At 43.1% G+C, this 27,890-nt stretch overlaps 1 protein-coding gene and 1 long non-coding RNA gene across 2 annotated transcripts in view; both read right to left on the bottom strand.

Annotated features, from left to right (window-relative positions):
- Positions 1–27,890, bottom strand: part of STK3 (serine/threonine kinase 3) — a 3,088,627-nt gene that overhangs the window by 1,500,461 nt on the left and 1,560,276 nt on the right. The gene's annotated exons all lie outside the window — the stretch shown is intronic.
- Positions 17,459–27,531, bottom strand: LOC122796888. The gene is made up of 3 exons (XR_006364011.1): positions 27,392–27,531; positions 23,854–23,856; positions 17,459–17,472 (listed from the first exon to the last, which is right to left on the bottom strand). It is a non-coding gene; the product is annotated as an uncharacterized LOC122796888 (long non-coding RNA).

The following is a 27,890-nucleotide window of genomic DNA, read 5'->3' on the forward strand; positions in this document are numbered from 1 at the left end:
CACACACTGTGTAACATGCTATCAGTTTTATTTAATGTTCAAAGCACAAAATTTAGATCACTCTCCTTCCCAGAAGGGTGTTTTGTCACCATTTGTCTAAAGTTATTTACATTGCTGAATAAAGAAAGAAGTGTTAAAAAGAAACATCGGTGCATAATGCTAGTGTTTCTTTTCTCACAGTACAACTGCTTTACATAACACGGTGCTTTAATCATCAGGCCAAGCGTGCCCTGTGTTATCTCTCACTAATCAGAATAGGATGTACACATGTGACCCAAGGAGGAGTAGCACAACTGATGCGTAGCACTGCTTAGAGACTGAGAAATTAATGTTTAAAACAGCATTCCTTTTAACACTAATTGTATGATCTAATTTCATAAGCAAAGTCATATGCTTACAATTCACATACTTTATTAAAAGTGACATGCAAATTCTTTGTTCTTTTGCTACAGGAAACTCTTACCTCCCTTAGACAGCATGTAATAAACAGAAACCATCCAAAACTAACAATATAGCATTTAAAGTGTCAATGCAAAAATTAGAATCATATTAAAGGTAAGAGAAAAAGCCAAATCCTTGACAACCTCAGCAGTGCAGAAAAGTATATTCTTCGGGGAATACATTTAATTTTATATGATGAAAGATGAATTAGGTATATGAAGTTTGGATTCAGGGTACAGACTGATTCCCAATGACTCCATGTAATACTTGTCAAAGGAAATACTAACTAGTTACAGACAAATAGAGATAATCATAACAATACGAAACTTTGTAACGTCAACAGAACTTTTTAAAGATATTAAAAGCGATATATAATGTGAACAAGTTCTGGATTACTGTATATTAAGCTATCTAAAAGAACAATCTTCCCTACCTTCTCTTTTCCTGTACAAGAAAAGAACTATGTGATATTTTGTTTGTACTGCAATTACACTAATTTAGTAAGGTCATTTTTTTATAATTTAAAAACAGTATGAAGTGCCTGTGGGTAGGTCATACAGTGGCTATAGATCTCATCAGTTAAACTGCATTGTATTTGAATTTAAGACAGATGGTAAATAGTATTCAAATGCTCTTTTCCAACAAGCTCTTCTAACATCTAATCTGATGGGATCACAGGTATGCTTTCATAACACTGACAATGACTAATAAATTCCAAATGTTTGGAGCAGCGTCTTACATTAGTCTTTAGATGTATTTTCTGTTTTTCTGATAAAGACTTTCACTTTTTATTCTACCCCTTGACCTCTCAATTTCACAGACACATCCTTCTTAAAAGGGGTGAGAAGACCAAATAACACACAGCAACCCTCCTAAATTTATGCTGGTGTGTAGGAAGACCAGTCATGTTTGCCATATATTAATACAAGTCCAGAGTCCCAATTCTACATCATGCTTAATACTACAGTTAAAGGACTGGAATCCTTAAGCATATTAACTAGTCCTTGGGCTACTGTGGAACCACACCAGAAAAGATTACAATAAACTTTCAGGAAAACGTTTAGCAAGACAAAGAACACTTTAGTCTCTACAGGTGACATGATTTGCAAGAGTTACACAAAAGACAAGGACAGAAAAAGTTCAGTTGTGTGAGGTACCTGATGTAACAGTGGTGAATGTATCCCTCTTTTGACAGCTCAAAGTGACTACTCATTTCTCTCACAGACACCCAACAGCAGCATATGCTTTCCAATTAGCAATGACATGCAGTTCCTTCAGTTGCAACTGGTAGCTCACAATGTATCGTAATCCATAAAAGCAGTGCAAGCTAAAACATCAGCACAGAAAAACCCAGGGATTTATAAAACACAGAAGATGCAATAAGTTGATATGTAACAGTCACTTTTGCTAAATCTCCTACATTATGACAGGGCCCTCCTTAACAGGTCTTAAGGTTGGTTTCACCCCTTCTACCAATTAACTTTCCAGCAACGCTGTTTCACAACATCCAATGTCCAAGCATACATAACATATGCTGGAGGTCACTTGCTGACTACATTAATTGCAACTAACCTGTCAGTTTGCCAGTTCACCTTCACCCACTGGTAAGCACAGTCTTGCAAGCCAAGAAACAGCACTAAAGCTTTAATACCAACAATGCCAAAAACGTAACACAGATGTACATACAAGCCTGATTTACAGGGTACTCCAACAGCTACAGTTGGATGGCTACAGTATGGGGATGGTGGGAGAAATGTTCAAGTTCATTAAACAAAACCTTCTCATAGATCAGCTGATAATTATGAAAACATTTGTTTGTTTCTCTTTAGTTACCAGTAACTTATGAGTGAGCACCCATTCCAGCAGAGGGTGCAAAACAAAACTTTTAGTTATGTACTCACCATAACTTCAGATGTTTGGGATCCATCTCGCCTACATTCTGACTGATGGGTTCGGAGCCGATCCTCGGCTCCGACTCGGCACGCTTATGCCAAAGAGCGAAGTCTCTTATTGGCTGAGCTTACTATATCCCAGGATGCACCACTACCAGTCCCCCAGATCTAGTTTGTCCGCATACATGCACACACGCATGCACTGCTTATATAACATTGACAGATGATACAAGATAAAAACAGTAGAACCCAAACCGTTCAATCTCTTCTGATCTCCAAGGCAGGGGGAAGGAGGGTGGGTATTAGGAATGTAGGCGAGATGGATCCCAAACATCTGAAGTTATGGTGAGTACATAACTAAAAGATGTTATGTGATCCTATCTCGCCTACATTCTGACTGATGGGACAGCGTCCTAGCACCTAAATCCTGGGTGGCTCACTGGAAAACACTCCTGAGTACCGTGGAACCAAATGATGCTCGTCCTTTAGATGCCACATCCAATTTATAGTGGGAAATGAAAGTGTGCGGGTTGGACCAAGTAGCCGCAGCACAAATCTCAGAAATAGCGAGCTTGGAATGGAATGCAATAGAGGTAGCCATAGCTCTAGTAGAGTGAGCTTTGACAGATGTTGTAAGTTGTTTATTTGAAGAGGAATAAGCTTGAGTTATGCAATCTCTGATCCATTTGGCAATAGTAGCTTTAGTGATGGTTTTACCCAGTTTATTATCTGAAAAGGACACAAACAATTGATCTGTTTTCCGAATTTGCTGAGTCCTATCTAGATAGAAGCGCAATTGCCTGTGAACATCCAATGTATGGAAGGTGTATTCCGCTTTGTTTGAAAATTTTGGAAAGAAAACTGGTAGCTCTAAAGATTGTTGGAGACAGAGATTAGAGCAAACTTTTGGGACAAAAGATGGATTAGGTCTAAGTGATACTCTATCCTTGTGAAAAATCAAGTACGGTGGTTTGATAGATAGGGCTTGAAGTTCTGAAACTCTTCTTGCAGAGGTAATTGCAATTAAGAAGGCAGTTTTCCAAGACAGATATTTCAACTCACATGTAGCAGCCGGTTCAAAGGGGGAAGATGTTAAGGCACTAAGTACCAAATCAAGATCCCATGGAGGCGCAGGATGAAAAACTGGGGGTCTTAAAAGCACAGCACCTTTCATGAAAGTTTTACATAATCTGCTGCTCATCAACGGTGGGTCTGTGGAATCGTGAAATTTGGAGATAGCTGCTAGCTGGACTTTAATAGTAGAGACTGAAGATCCTTGATTAAACAAGGATGTTAAAAATTTCAAGACCTCTGGTATCGGGGCAGTAATAGGGTCTAAGCCTCTGAGTTGAGCCCAGACAGCAAACCTCTTCCACTTACTGTGATACAACTTTTTAGTGGTGGGTTTGTGGGCTGAAGATAAAATGTGAATAACTTCCGGATCCAAGGTGTGATTTCTGACTATAGTCGGAAGTGGAGGAGCCAAGCTGTTAATTTCAAAGTGTGAAGGGACTGGTGCTGTTGTCCCGACTGATGAACCAGAAGGTCCGGAATTAGATCCAAGAACCAAGGACCGTCCAGAGTATATTTCTGTAGGTAGGGGAACCATACCTGACGAGGCCAGTACAGAGCAATTAGAATCATTGTGGACCCCAATTGGGAAGCTTTCTGGATGACTTTGGGGAGGAGTGGAATCGGAGGAAAAGCATAAAGCAGTCCTGTTGGCCAAGGTTGGACTAGAGCATCCGTAGTTGTCTCCCCTTCACGCGGGGTCAAGGAAAAGAACCTTTTGCACTTCGTGTTTCGTGGTGTTGCAAACAGGTCGCAGCACGGAATCCCCCATCTTTTGAAAATCTGAGCTGCTACTGTTTCGTTCAGAGACCACTCGTGAGGAGAGAGAATAGTCCTGCTCAGTCTGTCTGCCAATACATTGGATTTGCCTGGAATGTGGGTCGCTACCAGGAAGCGCTTGGTAGCCACTGCCCATTCCCACACCCTCATGGCCTCTCTGCAAAGGGGGTAAGATCTGATCCCTCCTTGTTTGTTTAGATACCAGACCACCGACATGTTGTCTGTGTGGATGGCGATAATGCCTTGAGGGAGAAACTTGTGGAGGGCTTGTAAGGACAGAAGTACAGCCCTCATTTCCAACACATTGATATGGAGAGATGTTTCGTTGGGAAGCCAAGAACCTTGAACTGACCTGCCCAGACAATGCCCCCCCCCCACCCCGTCTGGGAGGCATCCGTAGTCAAGGTGGCCACGGGAGGGGGTATAACAAAGGGTCTTCCCTGATTCAGATTGGATGGCAGAAGCCACCAGCGGAGGTCCCGTTTGCACGTTTCTGTAATCAGTATGTGATGATTGAGGGGGAGATCTTGAAAAGACCATTGTGTCGATAATAGCCACTGGAGAATCCTCATGTGCAACCTTGCCAGAGGAACTAGGAGAACCGTGGCAGACATTGAACCTAAAAGTTGCAGGACCATCCTGGCTGGGGCTTTGGATCTTAGAAGCAGGGCTCGGACCTGATTTTGTAATGTTTGTATCCTTTCGGTAGGAAGGAAGATCCGCATTAATTTTGAGTCTATCTCTGCTCCTATGAATCTTATGCGCTGAGAAGGCAGCAAGACAGACTTTGACCAGTTGAATGTAATTCCCAGGGAAACACCCAGGGAGATGGTGGCTTGTAGGTTCTCTAGTAGTAGATGCCTGGTGGTGGCAGTCAGGAGCCAGTCGTCCAGATAGGGAAACACTTGGAATCCGAGACTCCTCAGGTGAGCAGTCACTACTGCCAAACACTTGGTGAACACCCTGGGGCTGTGGTGAGACCAAAGGGCAGTGCACAAAATTGGAAATGACTGTCTCCCAGGCTGAAGCGCAGATACCTCCTGGACGCCTGATGTATCGGTATGTGATAATAGGCGTCCTTGAGATCTATGGAGCACATCCAAACATCTTTCTCCAACAATGGGAGAATGGATTGTAAAGTGACCATTCGGAATTTGGACTTCATGACGGACTGGTTTAGTTTGCTGAGATCCAAAATGGGTCTCAGGTCCCCTGTCTTTTTTGGCACTAAAAAGAACCTTGAGTAATTTCCGGATCCGATCTGGTCTGTGGGGACCGGTTGGATGACTCCTTTTTCTAGCAGCTTTGAAGCTTCTACGGCTGCAATTTCCCTTTGACTGGGTGGAGGGTCCGGGATTTTTTTGGACGGTGGGGGTGGACGTGTGAAGGGAATGGTGTAACCTCCGGCAATAATCCGAAGCACCCATCTGTCCTGAGTAATAGACTCCCAGGCTTTTAGGTGCTTGGCAAAACGGCACCCGACTGGCTCCGGAGCAGCACAGCCGTGCAATCCCTCATGGAGTGTGGGAGGCTGAAGAGCCACGAAAGGACTCGCGGTCTCCAGTGTTGCGGGGGCCTCTGCCGCCTCTGGGACGGCATCTCCCAGAAAAATTTCGTCGTCCTCTGCCTCTGGAAGGGGAATCTTCCTGCTGTTGAGGAAAGAATTTCTGTGATTTGCGGAACCACATCTTCCCTCCTCTTTAGCCTTGGGATAAGGCCGAAGGGAGTGGAAAATCGTGCTCCTACGGCAGATAAAGTCTTTCCCTCCTGCTCACAGCGGGTAAGAGTGTCTTTTACCTTGGGTCCAAACAAAGAGGACCCATCAAAGGGAGCGTCGGCAAAGGAAGACTTGAAGGCCTCATGAAATGACACAAACGGAGCCAGGCTTGTCTTCGAGAGCCACGCCTGTGCCTGCCGCTCTGCCCGCCCTTCGGCCGCATATGAAATGAGCCTCATGGACGAGTTAGAAATCGAGGTAAGGATAGCCAACTGAGAGCTAACCGACTGGGCTAGCTGCTCAGGTAGGTTACCTGAGAGGGAGTCTGAGAGCTCCTTGACCAGATCCCTCTGTAGTCTGGTGAAATGTGCCAAATAATTCAGGGACCTCAGAGTAAAGGCCGCTGAAGTCAGGGTGCACTTCCGCATCGTCCATGCTCCTAGACTCCTTATTAGGAGGATGGACAGACGTTGAAGCCTCTGCCACGTCCTGCTGGGTAGCAGATGCCACCACCATGGCATCTACAGCCACGCCTTTCGTTAAGAACTCCTTCTCGGGTGGGGCAGACAAAAATTTGTTAGGGCGAGAAGGCACTGGTTCCACAGTATCTGGATGTTCCCACGCCCTCCGACAAACCAAATCCAGGAGCTCGAAGGGCGGAGACACCCAGGAGGCGGAGGGCTGAGCCCCGAAGGCCTTGAGGAACACCGACTCATCAGCGGAGGGGGGTTTGGAATTCCAGCCGCCTCGTTGCTTGAGGATGTCTAGAATGTCTGCAAATGAGACATCATCCGAGGACGACTTTGGGGACCCCTCCGCATCATCAAGATCAGTGTCCGATGTAAGAGACTCATCGGGGGAGTCCACGTGCTTCCTCTTGCACGATCTCTTCCTTGGGGGCTCCTCCGAAGACAACTCCGAAAGACCCTCAGGAGGAGGGGAACCCCCAGTGGGGGTAAACTCAGGCCCCGGGGCTCCGCTGCCTAGTATCTCTACTGGCTTCATCAGCACCTGCTCCGACGGAGCCGAAGCGGTCGGAGGAGGAATGGCAATGGAATGGGCTATCGGCTCAGAAGCCAATTGGGTCGGAGCCGAAACAAATTTCTGAAAGACTGGGGACTGGAAAAGTCTTTGGAGTACCCTGTCTATGTCCGAATCTGACATCCTTGATGACCTGGAAGAGACCGAACGGGTCCGAGTAGGCCTCTCCAACGGCTCCAAGGGACTAGGGGACCGGCTCCGAATCGACTCGATAATTATCGGCGCCGACGGAGTGTCCAAACCAATTTCCATCGGTGCCGAAGAGGGCTTCGGCGCAGAGGAAGAAGTGTCTGAGCGGACAACCTTCATCGGCTCCAAGATCAGTGGAGCCGATGAAGATGACCCGCCTCTCGAGGCCCCAGCCGTCGGCTCCGAACCCAGAGGAGTCGAGGCTGGAGGCATCGAGGCAGACCGTTCCGCCCTCGGCTCCGAAGTCCGTGGAGCCGAAGGAGAAGCCTGCCTATGTCTTTTGGCGGTTGGTTCCGACGGGCTGGTCGGAGCCGACGCCCTTTTCTTCTTTGCAGGAGAAGGAGAGGAAGCTAAAGCCTCTTCAAATGAGGGTTTAATAAGGCCTTTTAAAATAAGTTTATTTTTCCTGTCTTGGAGGACCCTCGAGGAAAACGCGTGGCACACGCTACAGGACTCCTGCAAATGTTTGGCGCCCAAACAGTACACACACAGAATATGGTCATCTGTTATTGACATCTTGAAACTGCACTTAGTGCACTTCTTAAAACCTGAAGGCCTAGGAGCCTGTGACATTATGGCAACCAATTTAGTGAATAACTAGCAAAAGACAAAACACACTAACTATCACAGAAAAATTCTTTTCTTTTTAAATCAAGGACTGTCACAAATAGAAAAGTATGACTAAAAGGATCCAAGAACCCCTAAAAATAAATGGGACTTGAAAGACAACGGACTGACAGGGGAAGGCCCTTAAACTCAAATGGGACCTCTAGTCAGACAGTACACAATCACCACACAAATATTTTACCACAAAAAATATTCACTCATACACAAAAAACACGAAATAGCTGTTAAAACAGCTTTTTGTTGAATTTTAGGAAATCCCTGACAGGAAAGTAAGTGAAAAAACACTACTTAGCTCAGCCAAGCTCGAGACCACGTCTTTGCTTGTTAGCGGCAAACGAGATCTGGGAAACTGGTAGTGGTGCATCCTGGGATACAGTAAGCTCAGCCAATAAGGGACTTCACTCTTTGGCATAAGCGTGCCGAGTCGGAGCCGAGGATCGGCTCCGAACCCATCAGTCAGAATGTAGGCGAGGTAGGATCACATAACATCATACATTCTCACCAACAGAAAAAATATGTCCAAAAATACAACAAACTCGTCTCATCCAGCTAAGATGAACTTGTTACAGTCTGAAAATTAACCTGTGTTTCATATTGAGCAGCCCACTTTCAAAGACTGCACAGTTCTCCTAAAGCTTTGCACTCGAGGCATTTGAAGTCATCCTTTCCTCCTGCGAAACCCTCTCCATGCATGAGGACCCACCTCTGACTCTGACACAATGCCACGCTCTACTAGAATGCCAGTCTTCCAATACACATTACAGTACGCTACCCTCTTGAGACTCTGGCAAATCTCACCCAAGATATTCTCCCCTCTTTTTTTTTTTTTTTTTTTTAACTATATACACAAGAATAAGTCACATGATTTACAGTGTAACCTGCAAACCAACTTTACTGCTCTTTAACTGGAAACAAACCAACAAACTTCTTACTGATCCAACTAAATCAGACATTATGTTCTTTGCCAAAAGACAAAGGCCACAAGGACTGCCATCCACTGGTAATCTTAGATAATAATGGCAATGTGATTGCAACTGTTTCTGAACAAAGACACCTTGATTTAACTTTAAACCCAACCTTAGCATTTGCCCTGTACACAGACAGGGTAGCAAATAAAACAATGGAACAACTTAAATCATATAGAGAGATCACCCATGTTCTCTCTCCTGTTGCTCTCTGTCCCTTAAGCTTGAAATGGAATCCCTCTTCTCACTACACAATCCTGCACCAATACCTACAAACTGCACATTGCATAAAACAAAATATACAGTGTTGTTTTACTTGCAGATCCCAGTATGCATCACTGCAATCTCCTAGCTGGTTTTATCTGGCTACACATCTGTTTAACAACACTTTTGTTTTGTTTTTTTTTTTTTTGATTTGGCAACACTACTGGAGAAGCTCTCTATTCTAACTGCATAGCTAAACTTTGGAATCATCTCCCCCTAAACATAAAAACAACCACCAATACTACAGAATTCAAAAAGATTCTTAAAGCACATTTAAACAAAATAAATATATATATATATATATATATATACATACTTTATTCAGTTGCTCTTACTTTAACTATCTTAGTTGCTGTTCTGCTTGCTATCTGTTCAGTCGCTTTTACTCTGCACTTATTACAGCTTGTTAGTAGCCTTCAAATTTACTGCCTTCTGCACTTGTTTTTTTAGTCATTTGTTAACTTAATTGCATTTATTTAAACTGTATTTGCCGTAATATTGCTACACACTCGTGTGTTAGCCTGCACTGCAATTTGAATTGTATTTACTGCTGTTTTAGCTGATTTTATTTATTTATTTATTTTTTTACAGAAATTCTAACCTTGTTTCCTGCCTTTCCTGTAACTAGTCTAGTCCAGATAGAGACTTGCTGTATCCAGAACTGTTGGTAAGCTTCTGAGCCCCCCAAGCCTTTCTGTGTTGGAGGGAAGCCTTCTAGCTTATCAGTGGGAGTGGCAAGCACTAGGTAGACTATCTACCACAAGAGGAGTGGTTCCTGGCCCAGAAATTGTACATTATTGGCCGTTTGAGCAGTTTCTTCCATCTCTTTCAACTTTCTGGTTTAAAAGCCGCATTTACACTCGTTTCCTGCCTTTCCAGTAACTAGTCTAGTCCAGATACAGACTTGCTGTATCTAGGACTGTTGGTAAGCGTCTGAACACCCCAAGCCTTTCTGTGTTGGAGGGAAGCCTTCTAGCTTATCAGTGGGGGTGGTAAGCACTAGGTAGCCTATCCTCCACGGGAAGAGTGAGTTTGGCCCAGAAATTGTAGTTTATTGGCCATTTGGGCAGTTTTCCATCTCTTTCAACTTGCTGGCTTAAAAGCCTGCATTTGCACTTGTTCCCCGCCTTTCCTGTAACTAGTCTAGTCCAGGTACAGATTTGCTGTATACAGGAATCTCTGTAAGCTTCTGAGTCCTCCCACCCAAGCCTTTCTGTGTTGGAGGGAAGCCTTCTAGCATATCAGTGGGAGTGGTAAGCATTAGGTAGCCTATCTACCACAAGAGGAGTGGTTCCTGGCCCAGAAATTGTACCTATTGGCCGTTTAGGCAGTTATTTTCCATCTCTTTCAACTTTCTGGTTTAAAAGCCTCACTTGCGCTTGTTTCCCACCTTTCCTGTAACTAGCCTACTCCAGATACAGAGTTGCTATACCCAGGACTGTTGGTAAGCTTCTGAGTGTCAGAAGCCTTTCTGTGTTGGAGGAAAGCCTTCTAGCTTATCAGTGGGAGTGGTAAGCACTAGGTAGCCTGACTACCACAAGGGAAGTGGTTCTTGGCCCAGAAGTTGTAGTTTACTGACCTTTTGGGCAGTTTGTCCATCTCTTTCAACTTTCTGGTTTAAAAGAACATATCTGCACTTGTTTCCCATCTTTCCTGTAGCTAACCTACTGAGAAGCACTACAAAGCCTTAAACTGATGCAAGCCTTCAAGCCTAGAAGAGAGACTTTGGAGTATTAAGTATCAGTTTTCTATATTTTCTTGCTGTACTTTACTGTTTTCCACCTAAATGCCGATTTTCCAGCATTTACTGTGATCTAAAAGCTTGTTTTTTTCACATATTGTACATATTTGACTGCCTGCACTTTTAAAAAGTCGTTTTTTGTTTAAATAATTTGTTTAACTGTTGTAGGCTGCACACTAAAGTGTGACAGCCTTTTCTGATCATTTGTAGTTGTTTAAATCTGTTTTAAGTGTGTTTTTACTGTGTCTCGTTATCTTTTTAAAAAAACAAAAAGTTTCCCGGCTTTCTAAGCTAGTATAGTCCAGTTTTTAGGCTAGTGCTGAATTCAGGGCTGTGTTACAAGTTTCTGAGTTGCCCATACCTTATTTGGATAGAAGGAAGTTTCTCTGCTCACCTGTGAGAGAGGGGAGCTTTGGGCAGCCTCTATCTGTCTCTGGAGGAGTGGTTCCAGCCCAAAAGTTAGTAGTTTATTGGCCATTTTGGGCTAATTTCTATCTCGTTCATTTCCCTGCTATAAAAACCACGTTTGTATGGTTTTGCACGCCGGTTAGCTAGGGTTAAATTATTCCCGGCTCCACTAAGTCTCCTCTTCAGTTTTTCTCTTGAAACTAGTCTAACTCTCAACCTAAGCACTCAAAAAGCATCCTACAGCCCAGCAAATGCTCAGACCTAAGAGCAAGCACTAATATACCCTGACACTTGATTGCCCAGCTCGGCAAGGCTCTTTATTCACCCTTCACCAACCAAGCGACTAAGCAGCTCACCCTACTATTCAGGCATGACCAAAGGGCAATTTCAGGTGTACGCTCCAGTCCAGCTGGTGAATCTGGGTATCCTGAGGCAATGTTAAAACTGCCACATGTACACAGACAACCCTCTCTCCAACTACCACAACACACTAACATATGCGAGAGATGTAATTATACAGCCAAACTGGAGGCTAAGCTCTCTCCACCCAAGACTAGAACACAGTCAAGAGGAGAAGGTTAACACTTGCACCACACCTCCAGTCACACACAGACCTACTAAACCAACACTGGCAAAAAATACACAAATACACAAAATCATACTTGGAGGCTCTAAATAAAAACCTGCAAAAGCATCACAGACCTCCACAGCAGACACCCAAACAACCTGCACCTACAGTCACAAACCAGACAACACACAAAACACAAAATCAGTTGCCGCACAATCGCAGCCTTAAGGCGAAATAACATACCTAACACACTAGTAATAAGTGACTCTATAGTCAGACACACTGATGATCCACTCAATAGGCTGGACAAGCAAAAGGTTACTGTTAGCTGCCTGTAGGTAGCCAGAATCCGCCACATAACACAAGCACTCAGGTCACTCCAGAACAAGTACAAATATGACTCTGTCATTGTTCATGTTGGTGTGAATGACCTGAGATGTACCTCCCTGGACTACATGAAAAGAGACATGGAAGAGCTCTCTGATCATGTAGCCCAGGCTGGTATGACCCTGACCCTGAGTAGCATCCTGCCCTCACCAAGAATGATACCTCAGTATAAAGAAAAAATTATCAATTTCAACAATTGGCTAAGCTTCTGGTGTCATTCAAAGGGGATCCAGTGTCTGTCAGCCTGCGACAACATGCTCAACAAGCTGTGTTTCTTCACAAGAGACAGCTTGCACCTGTAGCCCCAAGGCTTTCAAATACTGGCCAAGGCTCTTGCTGCCCCCCATAGTGCCTTTTTTAGGCAAGGCTCAAAAGTCAAACCTACCCCCGTAAACAGCACAATTAACAAAAAACAGAGGGTTATGCTACTCAACGCCAGGAGTTTAAATCTCAAAATGCACGCGTTTGAAACACTCCTCAGTATGGAGAACGCGGACATCCGTGCAGTAACTGAAACTTGGCTCAAGCCTCCAGAGAGCACCCCAGCACTACCAGGCTACAACTCATACCACACGATCCGGCCACAGAACATGGACCGAAACACAAAAGGAGGGGGTATATCCATATTCATCAAGGATATCTACACCTCCAGGTTAGTGGCACAGCATGATACCTCTGAGATCATCCATGTGCAACTAACATTTGGCAAATCTGCAATGCAAATTGTGGCCTGTTACAGATCACCCTCCATGACCCAAGACCACCACTCCACCTTTCTGGAGACACTGGAAAAAGTACAGTTTTGTACCTACCATAAATGTAGATGTCCGAACTGGATAGCATCTGCAGTCATAACAACTGGGTTGTCCTGTCGTCAGGCAGCCCTTCAGTCGGCCAGATTCCAAAGTCCGGGTCCGGCTTCGGCTGATGTCGCACTTCACCCGACGTCATCTCTGTTGGCCTTCGGGTATAAAGGCATCAGCCGACACCATTTTCCTCAGTGTTTCTTGCCCCAGATGCCAGTAGCCCTCTTGTAGGCTAAAAATTTTGGATAAATGCCAATGTTTCCAAAAAGATAGTGGTAAACACAAAAATAAGCATGTATGTACATATATACAACAAATACACCATAAAGACTCCCCACCAGCTAGCTATTAGGAGGGTAAACACCCTAGGAGTACCACAGAGGGAAGGAGGGAGGGTAATCCTGACTGCAGATGCTATCCAGTTCGGACATCTACATTTATGGTAGGTACAAAACTGTACTATGTCCTTCATGGATGCATCTGCAGTCATAACAACTGGGTAGAATACCATAGCCAACTAGGGGAGGAGGAAGAAACTAGATTATGGTGTGTTTAGGATCCCTTGCAGTACAGCAGTGGCAAACCCTGCTCGGGATCTGGAATATAGAGGCAAATTATAATGCTTGGCAAATGTATGCACGGAGGTCCAAGTAGCCGCCTCAATAATGTCTTTGGTTGCCACTCCTCGTAAAAGGCTGTGGTAGTGGCTGTTGCCCTTGTAGAATGAGGTCTTATGTTCTGTGGAATTGGTTTTCCATGGAAGGAGTAACAGAATCGTATGCAATTTCCTATCCATTTGGAGATTGTCTGTTTGGAAATAGCTTTTCCTTCTCTTCCTGTTGCATAGGCTACAAAAGCTGATCAGTTCTTCTGCTACTTTTTGTTCTGTTCATGTAGTAGCGTAGCTGTCTATGTACATCCAAGGTATGCAGTATTCTTTCCCTCTGTTTTGTGGGTTGGGAAAGAAGGTAGGTAGGTGGATTGCCTGGTTTAAAGACACTCTGGATACCACCTTAGGCATAAATGTAGGATTAGTCCTCATGGACACTCTATCTTGATGGAAGATTAGGAAGGGTTGTACTGCCATTAGGGCCTGGAGTTCAGAAACCCTCCTGGCTGAGGTTATTGCCAGCAGGAAGGCGGTTTTCCACGATAGATGCTGTAGGTCTGCTGTTGCTGCTGGCTCAAAGGGTGATAGTGTCAACTTTTCTAGCACAAAGTTCAAGTCCCAAGCTGGTAATGGTGGTTTCCTTGGAGGTTTTACATTCTTGATTCCTCTGAGGAACTGTCTGAGTAATGGGTGTGTAAATACAGGTGGATCAAAGCTGTATTCTGCTGATATAGCTGATGCATGTATCTTGATGGAGGAGTAGGACAGGCCTGAATGTAGAAGTTCTGCCAGATACTCCAGAATGTTAGGCATATCTATGTTTGACACATCTTTTCCTCTTTCAGTACTCCAAATGACAAACCTTTTCCATTTTCCTGCATAGTTCCTTCTTGTTGAAGGTCTGCGGGCTTCAAGAATAATGTCTTTACCTCTTTGGGAAAGTTCTGGATTAGCTGCTGCTATGTGATGTTCCATGCAGTCAGTTGCAACGTTTTTAGGTTTGGATGCATGATGCTGTAGTTGTTCTGAGTTAACATCAAAGGCATCAGGGGTATTGGCCACATATTGCTCTGAGACATGCTCCTCAGCAGAGGGCACCAGTGTTGTCTTGGCCAGTTTGGAGCTATTAGGATTATCCTTGGACGTTCTTCCTTGATTTTTAGTAATACCTTGTGTATCAAGGGAAGAGGTGGGAATGCATATGCTGTTAGGCCTTTCCAGCTGAAGGAGAGCGAATCCACTTTCCATGCTAGTGGGTGGAATGTCCTTGTGCAGAACTTTCTGAGCTGGTGATTGAGAGGGGAAGCAAATAGATCTATCTGAGGCATTCCCCATTTCTTTGAGATGGTCTTGAAGATGTCCGGGTGTAGCATCCATTCGTGGGCATCCGATGTGGTTCTGCTTAATATGTCTGCTAGAGTATTTTCTTTTCCCGGTACAAATATTGCCTGTAACTGGATGTTGTAGCTGAGTGCCAGGTTCCACAGCTCCAAAGTCATTCTGCATAGGGGGTATGAATGAGTGCCTCCCTGTTTGTTGATGTACCACATGACTGTGGTGTTGTCTGTCCTTATCATCAACTGGCCCTCTTTGAGAAATGGTCTGAAGTTTTGGATTGCCAGTTTTACTGCCAGCATTTCTTTTAGGTTGATGTGCAGGTGAAGTTGATCCTGCGCCCACAATCCTTGCACGCATTTGTCCAGCATGTGGGCCCCCCATCCTAGGTCTGAAGCGTCTGTTGTGATGGTCTGGCTTGCTTGACATCTGCGAAAGGGTAGCCCTGAGTTTGACTGGCATGCTTGAGCCCACCATAGGAACTCCTGTTTTAAGCATGGAATTAGTGGAATTTCTGTTTCTAGGCTGTGCCTGTGTTGGGACCATAAATTCTTTAGGTACCACTGTAGTTTTCTCATATGTAGTCTGGCAAGTGGAACCAAGATTATGCATGATGCCATGAAGCCCAAGGCCTGCAGTACTTTTCTTGCTGTTAACTTGTTCTGTTTTGTTAGTGCCAAGAAGTAAAGAGGGAGTTCTCTTTGTTTTTCTGCAGTTAGGAAAGCCATTTGTTTTACTGTGTCCAATTCCGCGCCCAAGAATGTCCTTGTCTGGGATGGGATCAGCCTTGATTTTTGTAAATTGACTGTGTATCCCAGTGCTTGTAGCAAGTAAATGACCCTTTGTAAATCTGTTGTCAGCTTGCTTTTGTTGTCCCTTGTAGCAGGCAGTCGTCCAGGTATGGGTAAATTTGAATTCCCTGTAGTCTGCAGTGGGCGATTACTGATGCCAGGCATTTTGTGAATACTCTGGGCGCAGTAGATAAGCCAAAAGGCAATGCTGAGAATTGATAATGCTCTGATCCTGCAAGAAATCTGAGGTATCTTCTGCAGATTGGTCGAATGGGGACGTGCAGGTATGCCTCCTTGAGATCTAGAGTTACCAGCCAACACTCCTTGCCCAGCATGGGAAGAAGTTGCTGTAGGGTCAGCATTTTGAGTTTTGGGACAATGATGTATGTATTTAAGGTGGACAGGTCGAGAATAGGTCTCCAACTTTTTTCCTTTCTTGGAACTAGGAATAGTCTTGAGTAGAATCCCTTTCCTTGTTCTGTTGTTGGCACTCTTTCCACAGCTCTCATGTTTGCTAACTGCATTATCTGTTGTAGAGCCTCTGTTTTTGATTTGGAGGTAGATTTGGCATTCCTCTTTGACTGGTAAAGTGTGGAAGTGGAACCGGTAACCTTGATCTATGGTTTGTAAAATCCACTTGTCTTTTGTGATATAGTGCCAGTTCTTTGAAAATAAGGTTAATTTGCCGCCTAATGGAGCTGCTATTTGTTCCCTGGTAGGTGGATTTAGAGTTAAGTCACTGTGGCTGTGTTGTTGTAGTGGCAGTGGTTGTGTCTGTGCCTCTGTTGTTACCTTGCCACTGTCGTCCTCTGTAGGCACCTCCTCTGGATTGGTTTCTGCCTCTGGAACGTCTATTCCTGCCCCTTTGGGATCTTGCGGGGTCAGGAAAGGAACAATTTTTGGCAGGCCAGTTCCTGCTAAACCTTGGGGGTTGGACCTGCAAGAAATCTTTAACCGTTTGAACAGATTTTGCCTTTTCTTCCATTTTCTTCATTACCTGCTGGGCAGGTGTACCAAACAAGCTGGTCTTATCCATAGGAGCATCTAATAACTTAGCTTTAACATGATCCGGTAAAGCTTGTTCCTTTAGCCATGCATGCCTTCTTATCACTGTGCCAGTCATGGCTGATCTAAATGAAGCCTCCAGTGCATCATAGCCACATTTTAAGGAATGGTTACTAACCTGTTGTATGTTATTTACCATTTCTAATACATATTTCTTATCAATTGATTCATCAGAGGATAGCTTTTTCGTTAACTGATCAAGCATAAACTCTTGGTATTGTATCATGTGAAACTGACAGTTTAAAGCTCTAGCTGAGAGAGTAGCTGAAGTGTAAACCTTTTTGCCCCATCTGTCTAAAGACCTGGCTTCCCTTTCAGAAGGAATAGGGTTTTTAGCTGTGGTCGCGGCTACTGCCTTGGGACCCTGGGATATAGTTTCGGGGTCTGCAAGTGGGGCCTTGTAAAGGTGGTGATGAGTGTCTGGTACCCTGTAAAATCTGTCTGGTTTGGCAGGGGCGGAGGTAAAGAATTTGGTGCAGAGCAGACATCATTGAAGGCATCATCCACTACAGAGAGCACAGGAGGTATAGCTAAGGGCCTGTGTTGTGGAAGGTGCAGAAAAGTTCTAAGTCTTCTTCTGGAGTCTGAGAAATCCTGCTGCTGCCATTGGAACTGCTCTCGCATGGCATGTAAGGTTTCCCCAAAGGAAAATTCTTCTGGCGGGGAAGCAGCTGGAATGGATTCTTCAGCATCTGAGTCTTCAAAATTGGAGAAAGGAGCCTCTGGCTGGTCTGTTATGTCTGATTCATCAGCAGAATCATCAGAGGACACAGGCTCGGGGCTCTGCCCTAGGTCTCTTCTCTGGGGGCTGAGAGGCCCTGTCTGGGTGAGATTGAGATCCCCTAATTAATGAAATTAAATCTTGTGCCAGAGTAAGCATTTGTGAACTAGAAGAGGGCCGGGCTGTAGGGGGTTTAGCAGGCACTGTTCTAGTAGTTTTGGCTGCTTTGGCCCTGGCAAAGGCCTTAATGGACATGGCTGCTGGAGGCCTAGCAGCACCACGTGCTGGGGTAGACACATCCAAGGGAATGGTGTCTGATAAGTCAGTGGCAACCACCGTAGTGGATAAAATTTCTGAGGCCGATTCAAGAGAAGTAGCAGGGGCCTCAGTGGTAGTGATAGATTCTGCTGTATTTTGATCAGTTTTCTCGGTTTCAGCCGAAACCGAGACACTCGCGGTTTGCTTAACCATGGTTTCGGCCGAAACCGCGGACCGCGAGTGTCGGTCTTTATCTTTGCGCTTTTAGCAGTTTGGGTAGTCGGAGGATCCGGCGGCATAATATATGCAAAATCAGAACCGAAAACTGTTCAGCAAACTCCGACCGACGCCTAAGCGTTCATCGGTTGAAAGAAGCACAGGCCGAACAGGCTGCTACGTCGTGGGCTGGGCCTAAACAAGGCAGACAGTAAGAGTGGAAATCCTTATGAGGTATTTGTTTCCCACAGGTTAAACAATTATTAACTTTTTCTGACATCGGCTGAGGCAAGAAAGAGTCCCCAACGGGGTACTTAGCTTTAGAAGTCTTCGAAGTAGTATTCGGTAGAAGTAATCTCTGGATCCGACCGACCGGCACTTGCGAACAGCTTCTGCTTCGGGCGCCACGCGGCAAGAAAGACTGAGGAAAATGGCGTCGGCTGATGCCTTTATACCCGAAGGCCAACAGAGATGACGTCGGGTGAAGTGCGACATCAGCCGAAGCCGGACCCGGACTTTGGAATCCGGCCGACTGAAGGGCTGCCTGACGACAGGACGACCCAGTTGTTATGACTGCAGATGCATCCATGAAGGACATCATGAAGGTCCTACCGAACACCCTGATATTGGGTGATTTCAATTACCCTACCATAAACGGGGAAAACTACTCGAGTACAAACTCCCAGGCACAGTACTTCCTGGATTTCATCAACTCAAATGCCCTGGATCAGCTGGTAAACTCCCCTACCAGAGGTGAAAACATATTGGACCTGGTCATCACCAACACGGGCGACAGGTGTTCCACACCAGAGGTCAACTCGTCACTGGTTAGATCAGACCATAAACTAATCACTCTGGATGTCCACACCCAACCACTACCCCCAACTAAGGAAACCACAGTAAAAAACTTTTCTAAAGCAAGCTTCACCTTACTTAAGTCAGAGGCAGTAAGTTTCACAGCCCACACTCTACAGGACAACGCTGCCCAAGATGCAGAAACCTTTACAAATGCACTCTATGAGCACCTACAAGGATGCATAGATCGTGCCATCCCAAGCAAAACCAAGACTCACTCCTCTAAGAGAAGGAAACCAGTCTGGTGGACCCCTGCCATAAAAAGGCTATACAATAGAAGGAGCAAACTAGTTCAGAAAAAAAAGCAAATCCCAAGAAGGAAAGACATCCCTGATCAGTATCAGTAAGAAACTAAGGTCCCTCATAAAATCATCCAAGGCTAACTTCGAAAAGAAAATAGCCAAGGATTCAAAAGATAACCACAAAGCCTTCTTTAGCCATGTTAAGAATCTAAGTGGCAACTCACAGATATGCACTGAACTAGTGCAAAATAGCACAAAATATACTGAACCTACTGATATTGCCAACATCCTGGCAGATAGATTCAGTATAAAATTCACCCCCCTCTCACCCCCAAAAGGGGCAACAACAATACCGGAAAAGTAGTGTCCTGGAAATCACAGAAGCACAGGTGAAAACAGCCCTTTCAAAAGCCAAAAACACACCTTCAGTTGGGGCCAGATGGTGTCCCAGGCTGCGTCTTGCACAAACTACAGAATGAACTAACCCCCCCCACCTAAACATGCTGTTCAACCCCAGCCTCTCCACAGGTTACGTGCCCATAGAATGGCACACAGCAACAGTTATTCCACCCCACAAAGGAGGGGCCACAACTGACCCTGGTAACTATCGCCTCATAAGCCTGACTAGCCTGGTCAGCAAGGCTATGGAGCGTATCATCATGGAACTCATTAACAAAGACATTGGGAGCCTCCAAACACTTGACCTGACCTAGTTCGGCTTTGTTAACGGCAGATCATACCTACTAAACCTGGTTGACTTCTTTGAGACAGTCACCAAGGCCATAGATGTGGGAAAGGTGGTTCACACAGCCTACCTTGACCTCGCCAAGGCTTTCGACACCATTCCCCACTCAGGTATTACAGAAAAGCTCACCAGCCTAAACATAAACCCCTATGTCACCAGATGGACCATATAGACTTAACCTTCTTTCTAAACCAAATGCCCACATGCATACAGATGTAACTCATCTCTCAAAGGCTTAAATTCCATGCGGGACTGCAGAATGTATTTAGATCCACGTTGGCATCATGACACACACACGTTCCTCCTTAAAGGAGAAGGCTCTTGTACCGTAAATAATTTTTTAAAAATTGTTAAAGCCTCCAGGCCAAAGTGCAGCTGTAAGTGGGAGGGCAACCGCCCTCCACCCCCATCCCACCCCCCCACCTATGGTTCTGGCATGCTGGGGCACCTAGAAGAGCACAAACTTTACATTAATTAAATAAGTAAAAATTGCACCCAGCTTTGAATGAGATGTTAAACTGAAGTCTCATCTTCCCAAGTTGGTGGTAGCTCAGGTGGATGTAAAAGATCCCATGACACTTATGGAAAAGAATTGGTGGTAGCTCAGGTGGATGTAAAAGATCACATGACACCTATGAAAAAAGAATTGGAAAAGTTACCCAACGCTCTGGCTAAATTTCCCCTAGAAGTGTAAGCACCACCTTGAGTCTCCCCTGAAAGGAGGCTACTAACATAATGGGACTAACCCAGTCAACAAAGGATAAATAAAAATAAAAACTAACTGGCTTAGGGATAATCTGAAAGAGACACTAATCCTTGTCAGACCCCAACTTGATACTTCTCAAGGGATAGGGCTTGTTCTAAAGTTGGCCCTTCCAAACGGAATCACCTACCAACAGAGAAGAGAACAAGAGTATGTGAAAATATTCAAGACCAAATTAAAAGACTATCTCGTGAGTGAAAAGGAGGAAATCGGTTTACCTACATATGGTCAAGAATGATTTGTGTGATCGTGAATGATATTGACAGATATAACCAAATTTCAGAATGTGTTTGTGACAATATGTTGAAAATTAATATGCAGAATCCCGACTTCAATCATATGCTATTTATTTGAATGGCACAGTGCATTCACACTTTTTGCATTCAATAATATGTGGTTCGACATTATATTTTGCCATTGTACTTCCGGCCATTTAGACATTGGACAAACAGATCGCAATCTTATGAAGATAAACCAGGAAATCTTGTGTTCCACAAGATGGAAAAACTTGCTGAGATGCACTGAGCAGAATAATGGGAAGACAACAAGCAAGTGGCAAACAAGTTTGTCTCTGAAATGCCCCACTTCTAGAAGACCTGGACAAGACAAATCCTATGATTCAACAGCTCTAGGACAGGACTGCAGGAAGTAGCTCAACAAGTCCACCTAAGCTTCTTTACCTTTAAAGAGATCGGAATGAGATTATGTCTGATGTCCACTCCCCACTGCCAGTTAAGCTTCACCTCCCTGCACAAATGACACAATCTTGTGTCCACTTGCTTGTTTAGATGCAACAGGATGAACAGTTTGACCAAGTGAAAAAGAAAATGTCCCAAAAAAGGCTTTGCCTCAAAAACTTTCAGGGCATGGAAGACTGTGCAAAGTTCCAAATGTCTGTTGTTCAACCTTCTCTCCTAGAGGACCACATCTTTGGTACTATGTGGGATCAAAAGTGGGCTCTCACCTTACCACTGAAGCATCCATTGTCAAAATCCTCAATGGGTTTTGTTGCAGGAAGGAAAGGCCCTACCAAAAGGTATTATCCATTATTCAGAGTGAGACAAAAGTAGACATCCGACTCATTAACAAGTAGTATACGTTTGCAGATACTGCACAACATCCATATCCGCAGGTTTGTAGATGAAACAGCCATCAGCCCAGAAGATGGCTAAGCATGTAAAATTAGACCCTGCACCCTTTACTGGACCCTTCTTCACAGGCTTTTAAAGCTATGTTCATCTGAACAATCTTCCACAGCAGGAACTGACACTAGATAGCAGGATGACGTCCACCTTTACACTTCAGAAAACTACCCACTGAGGAAAGTCACAGAGGACTTCTCCCAATGTATGTTCACCTGAGATTGCCGCAAATGGAATAAACCAAGGATGTATGCTATCAGGATGTCCCTGGAGATTCTTTTCTTGCAAGGTTTCAGCCCCTGTATCCAACATCTTGGTGAATACTACAGAAACGGATTAAAACCCAAATAATTAACTTCCAAGATGGCTACACATTAACAGCTTGTTTCTAGCTCTCCCAGTATGAAAACAGAAACTCAGCAGGGAAGGCCAGTAGACTTGTGTTTATGTGTAAATTTCAGTAACCGACTAGTAAGTACACTGCCTGGATGCCAGGAATAAAGAAATACAGAAGACCTGGAAAACATCAGCTACAAAAAGTGAGGAAGAAACAGTGATTGGGGAAAGTTCTGCAGCTGTTCAGCAAAAAATAATGCAACCTTCAGGCATGACTTCCAGTAACCTACAGGAAGATACATAACAGCATACAGACCTGGCTAAAATAAACAAAACACTGATAGAGTATATCAACACAAACAACAAAAGTCTGAAAAAAATGGAAGAAGCTTTAAACAGATATTCAGATGAGATGATAAAGTTGCAAAACTCAGAGGTCAAAATGAAGAAAAGGCTGGCTGAATATGAGACTGCTCAGGAAAAAAGTAAAAAAACATATTATAAGACACAACATGTAGGGAAAACCTGAGATTTTCAGCTACACCAGAGAAGCAGAAGGAACAGACTGCATTAATTTTATGAAAGCACAAATAAGCAACTGGACTAGCATTCCACTGCAGTTGTTAGTTGAAAGGGCACATAGTGTGTATGCTCCAAACCTAGCTATAAGAAAGCAACCTAGACCTTTAATAGTAAAAATGCAATCCTACCAGCATGCAGAGTTGATTCTGACAAAATGGTTATAGAAGGACAAAGTATTAAAAGTGTGAGACAACAGAGTGCTTGTGGAGAATGATTACTCATTGTACACCAGACAGAAGAAGAGATAATGTATTCCACTATTCAGGGAATGTTGAGGTGTGAGATTCAAACTGCTGTACCCAGCTGTCTTCAAGGTATTCTTCCCTAGAGGGACAAAACCACTTTTTGATGAAGTACATGCTAAGGAGGAAATACAAAAGTTTGTCCATCAAAAGTAGATGTGAAACAGAAGGAGATTCTGCTTTTTGTTCTTCTGGTACTAAAGACCACGGAGGAACTGTACCTGCGGTACCTTTTCAAATTTTTCAACGGAAAATTTTGGAGAAAAGGATGGGAGCACAAGAGTTGACTAGAAACATCAAGAGTATGTTGGAAATGAATCAAAGACAGGATTATGGAGATGACCTGTAATAAAACCAGTAACTTAATATGGAATTACAATGTAATAATTATATTTGTGAAATATGACATAACAAGAAAATCTGGAAATACTGGACTTTTTCAGAATTTGTTGGACTTGTGGGGGACTGTAAAGCATATGCCCCATTCATGTCATTAACGTTCGGAAAAGTGCTTTGAGGAGGGGAAGAGGAGGGAGAAAGTTAACTGTAAGTAAATATTGTTTTTCTCTTAAACAGTACCAAGTTTGTGGCATGTGGTTTTCTTTACATGCTATAAAGTAAAGTTGTTTCCAGTTATTTGTTAAGTATAATGGGGACTGTAAACAGATGCGGCCTTTTTTTTTTTTTTTGCATTTCTTTTTCCCTTCTTTCTCTCTCTCTCTCCTTGTTCAATTTAAAGAAATGTAGGCACTGCAATGTAAAATGCCTGGCTAAAAGGCAACATAAAAGAAAAATGAATGTTTTTTTTTTCTTATTCTTGCCTGGAGGGATGACTGGATTAAAGACATTAGGCTGATTTAGTAACAAGTTTTAAGAGAGAGCAAGTAAATGAAAAAGAACATTGAATAGTATGAGACTTTTTTCTAGCAAATACATGTATGCTCAGTAACAATTCTGCAGCTGGTCTTCAGGTTTCCATGGAAAAAATCTGATAAAGAGAAACTGACTGCCTGGTTCTCATGTCTCCATGGAGACAATCCGATAAAGAGAAACTGGCTACAAACTGGTGGAGAGTGATAGACTGGGGGAAAAAAAAGAAGAGAGAAATTGGCTAGAGATAATGTTCTCCAAAAGCATTCAGGGGCTTTCGCAAGGTAGTTAATGTTCTCTGAAAACATTAGTGGTCTTCTGGGCTGGGAGAGCTATGAAGATTAGACAAAACCAATCAGCACTTAGCAGAAGCACAGGCTGCATCATACGTCTTAGCATGGATAACCTTTCTTTTATGTTAACTCAAGTATGTTAGTGTGGCTGTTAGTTTGGGACTTTTGTTCCTATTAGGAGGGTAAAACAATATTTTAAGGTGTACACAGCTTTGTGTGTTGGTATTAACTTAATAGGTTTTAGGGGGTATTGGGGTGTGTGTGTTTTTTTTTTTATTTGAGGGCTTTCAATAAACTAAAATGTTTTATAAGATGTGGCATAGGTTCAAATGGATATGACAAGAAACAACTGTATAAAAGTTCAACCTGCCAAACAGTGTGTATGCATGTAGCAGAAACGCTGGTTCTAGACATTTAACAAAAAAAGTGGTATACATAATAGGGGGGAATGATACATTTTTAATACAATGATGCTTTCTTTAATGTCTTTAAATGTAAATGGCCTCACAGATGCATACAAAAAAGAAAGACTAATGAACTATATTAAAAAAGTAGAGTGCAAATAGCTATGTTACAGGAGACACACTTAGAAAGAACTGAACATGTGAATTTGATAAAGAATGGTTTTCATGATGGTTATTCAACGGAATACCTGAGACAAAAGAAAAGCTTATATAAATTGCAAGAAGGGCTCCAATAGTGATAGCAGAAGAAAAAATGTAACAATGGCAAATTTGTGAGGCTAACAGGCTACTGGCAGGGGAGGAGGATTACAGTGGCATGCATTACATTCCACCTAAAACTGCTGTAATGGAGCTTAAGAAAAATCTGGGGGAAATAATCAGTTGTTAGCAAAGGCATATTACTAACAACTGGTAATTGGAATTTGATCTGCAGCAGTGAAGATGTTTCTGGGGGGTCCAGAAGGGAAAATATATCAAAGGAGGGTAGATTTTTGAAGAAATTTATGAAAATATTTGGCATGAAGATGTGAATTCACTAATAGGAGTTCAGAGAGAATTTACATATTATTCCCCAAGTTATAAAAACTGGGCTAGGCTAGACAGAATTTATATTTCACAAGAACATGTGTACTTAATTGAGGGTCCTGATACTCGCCCAATAGCTATTTCAGAGCATGTGCCAGTAACAGCTAAAATAAAAGCACATGGTAATGAAATAAAAATGAGCCCTTGGCGCTTTCCCACCTATCTGTTGACAAGAACGGAGTTTAAGGAATGGGTAGTGGAGATTATGCAGGAACTGATAGAGAGGACAGACGTTTCTTATGAAAATATAGCTAGGGATTGGGATATAATTAAGGTGGAGTTTTAAAGATAGAGTGGAAATAAAAGAAAGGGAGCTATGGTAAAGTAACAAAAATTATTGAGAGACTGACAAATGTTAAAGTATTGCAAAATAGGGGAAATCTCACAAAACAAGAGGAGGCTCAACTGCAGTATGCTAGGCAGAAAATAAGGGATTACCTTGATAATATGCATGAGCTTAGAAAGATTGCTGTTAAGCAACTTTTTTTTTTTTTTTTTTTTATAACACTAGAGCACAAAAACTTTTAGCACGACTCAGGCAACAGAAGGTAGAAAGGGCTGACGCCAAACTTAGGGAGCATATAACAAGGAAGTAATAAGAGATCCGAGGTATTAGAAATATTTTGGAAATTCTATGACAGTCTCTATAAAGCAGAGGAAATGAAAATCAAGAAAAAGTACAAATGGAAATATTTGTGGAAGAATTAAATATGCCATGGTTAGAGGTAGATGAGGCTCAATTACTAATGGTTAGGATAGGAGGAGATGAGATAAAAAATGAATGATGATGTATAACCAATCTACAGAAAAGTCCCCAGGAATAGACGGTATTCCTGTGGAAGTTTAGAAGCTAGGAGGAAAAATGTATAAAAATCTGGAAGGTTTTGTTTAACTATCTTAAGAGGAGGAGAAATACCACCATCCTAGAAGAAGGCAGTGGTAGCTGTAATACGTAAAGAGAGCAAAGATCCATCAGATCCAGTTTCACACAGGCCCATTTCAATACTAAACCATGATTATAAAGTGCTCATGTCTATAACGGGTAAAAGAATGGCAAAAGTAATGCCAAAACTGATAAATGTGGATCAATGTTTTTGGAGGGTAGGCAAATATTTGACAACATTAACAGATCATTGTGATACAGAGGGAAGCAGAATGTAAGAAAATACCATTGTTGTTGTTGTTGGGTCTTGATGCAGAGAAAGCATTTGACAGAGTAAACTGGGACTTTATGAGCAGGGCAATGGAAGCATTTGCATTTCCTGAAAAAATTATAAGGTTGATTAGAAGGATATATGAGGGATCAGATGCGAAAAGTAAAGTGGATGGGGTCCTCTCTGATAATTTCTGCCAGGCAGGGATGTCCTCTTTCTCCTTTATTATTTGCATTATATTCAGAACCACTGGCAAAGAAAATAAGTGACTCAGAAATTCAAAGATATAATTGGTATGGTAGTCAAGAAAAGCTGGCTTTATTTGCAGATATTATTTTATACCTGACAAAACCGGAAAAATACTTCAGTGTTGTGGAACATTTTGTGACAGTTTCAGATCTTTTTAGGATACAAAATTACTGAAGCTAAAACAAAGGCAATAGCGGTAAATTATGTACCCACACATGAACTGGTTCAGGAATGCCTATATTTATGAGGGCATGATAAAATGAAGTATGGATTAAAAAATGATCCTAGTGTGGCAGCTAATGATACGTGGGAAGAGACTAAACAAAAGATAATACAAAAACTGAGAAAATGGAAGTTTTGTTATACGGATATAGACAGTAAGATTACCAGCAATTAAAGTCCCTTTAGTCTTATACACAGGTCAGGCATATTTTTATCAACCAGAGGAGAAGTTGTGGGTAGCAATTAATAAAGAGCTGAAGAACTTTATCTGGGAGGAGAAGACGGCAACAGTCAAGTGGCGATAAGCTGATTCTTCCCGAAGAACAGCGCAGATTGAGATTACTCAATTTGAAGGGTTATTTCAGAGTTTCAGAGTTAAGACTCCTATACATAGCACAAGCAGAAAACTATAATTCAAGTAGAATGTGATGATGATGAAACAGGGGGGAAAGTCAGTCCTAGGACCGCTCTTGTTTGACATCTACTTCTCTGAAGTACAGGCCAACACTAAGGGACTCTGGCTAACAAAGTTTGCAGGTGACTGCAAACTGGGAACCATTACTGAATCCCCAAATGAGATGGATATTCTACAAAAGGGCCTTAAAGAAGCAAATGCTTGGTGCCAGAGGCATGGGCTCAAGCTTAATGCCAAGAAATGTATAGTTATCCCCTTTGGGAAAAAACATGTACCCATGAATTACCTCATAGGTGGCAGTACACTAAACACCGAAAGTGTGATGAAAGATTTAGGGACACAGTGGTCTCACCTTCCGATAACCACATCGCCACAACAGTCAGGAAATCCTTCTATGTGGCACACCTCATCACTAAGGGCTTTTCATCCAGAAAAAAGGAGGTCATTGTCCCACTGTACTCATCCCTCATTAGACCCATTATAGAGTACAACGCCCTGTTTGGTATGTACCTCACAAGACATCTGCAACAGCTGGAAAGGCCGCAGAAATACCTCACTAAAAGAATCACAGACCTAAAGCAAATGTCCTATGCTGACCATCTAAAAAAACTCTAGCTACACTCTGTGGCATATCGTCTACTCAGAGGCGATCTCTGCTTGACATACAACGCCATGTCAAACTCTCAGCTGTTGGACATGCTCCACTTAAAGAAATCCCAATCCCTCAGAACCACACACTCCAGGGATCTAAACCTTGTCATCACAATGAATAAAACATGCTAGAGGGATAGGTTCATGACCCAGAGACTCCCCATATTCTGGAATAGACTGCCCATAC

Source organism: Protopterus annectens, chromosome 3.part0 (genome assembly GCF_019279795.1).
Source record: "Protopterus annectens isolate FY-2018-M chromosome 3.part0, PAN1.0, whole genome shotgun sequence".
NCBI classification, from domain to species: Eukaryota; Metazoa; Chordata; order Ceratodontiformes; family Protopteridae; genus Protopterus; species Protopterus annectens.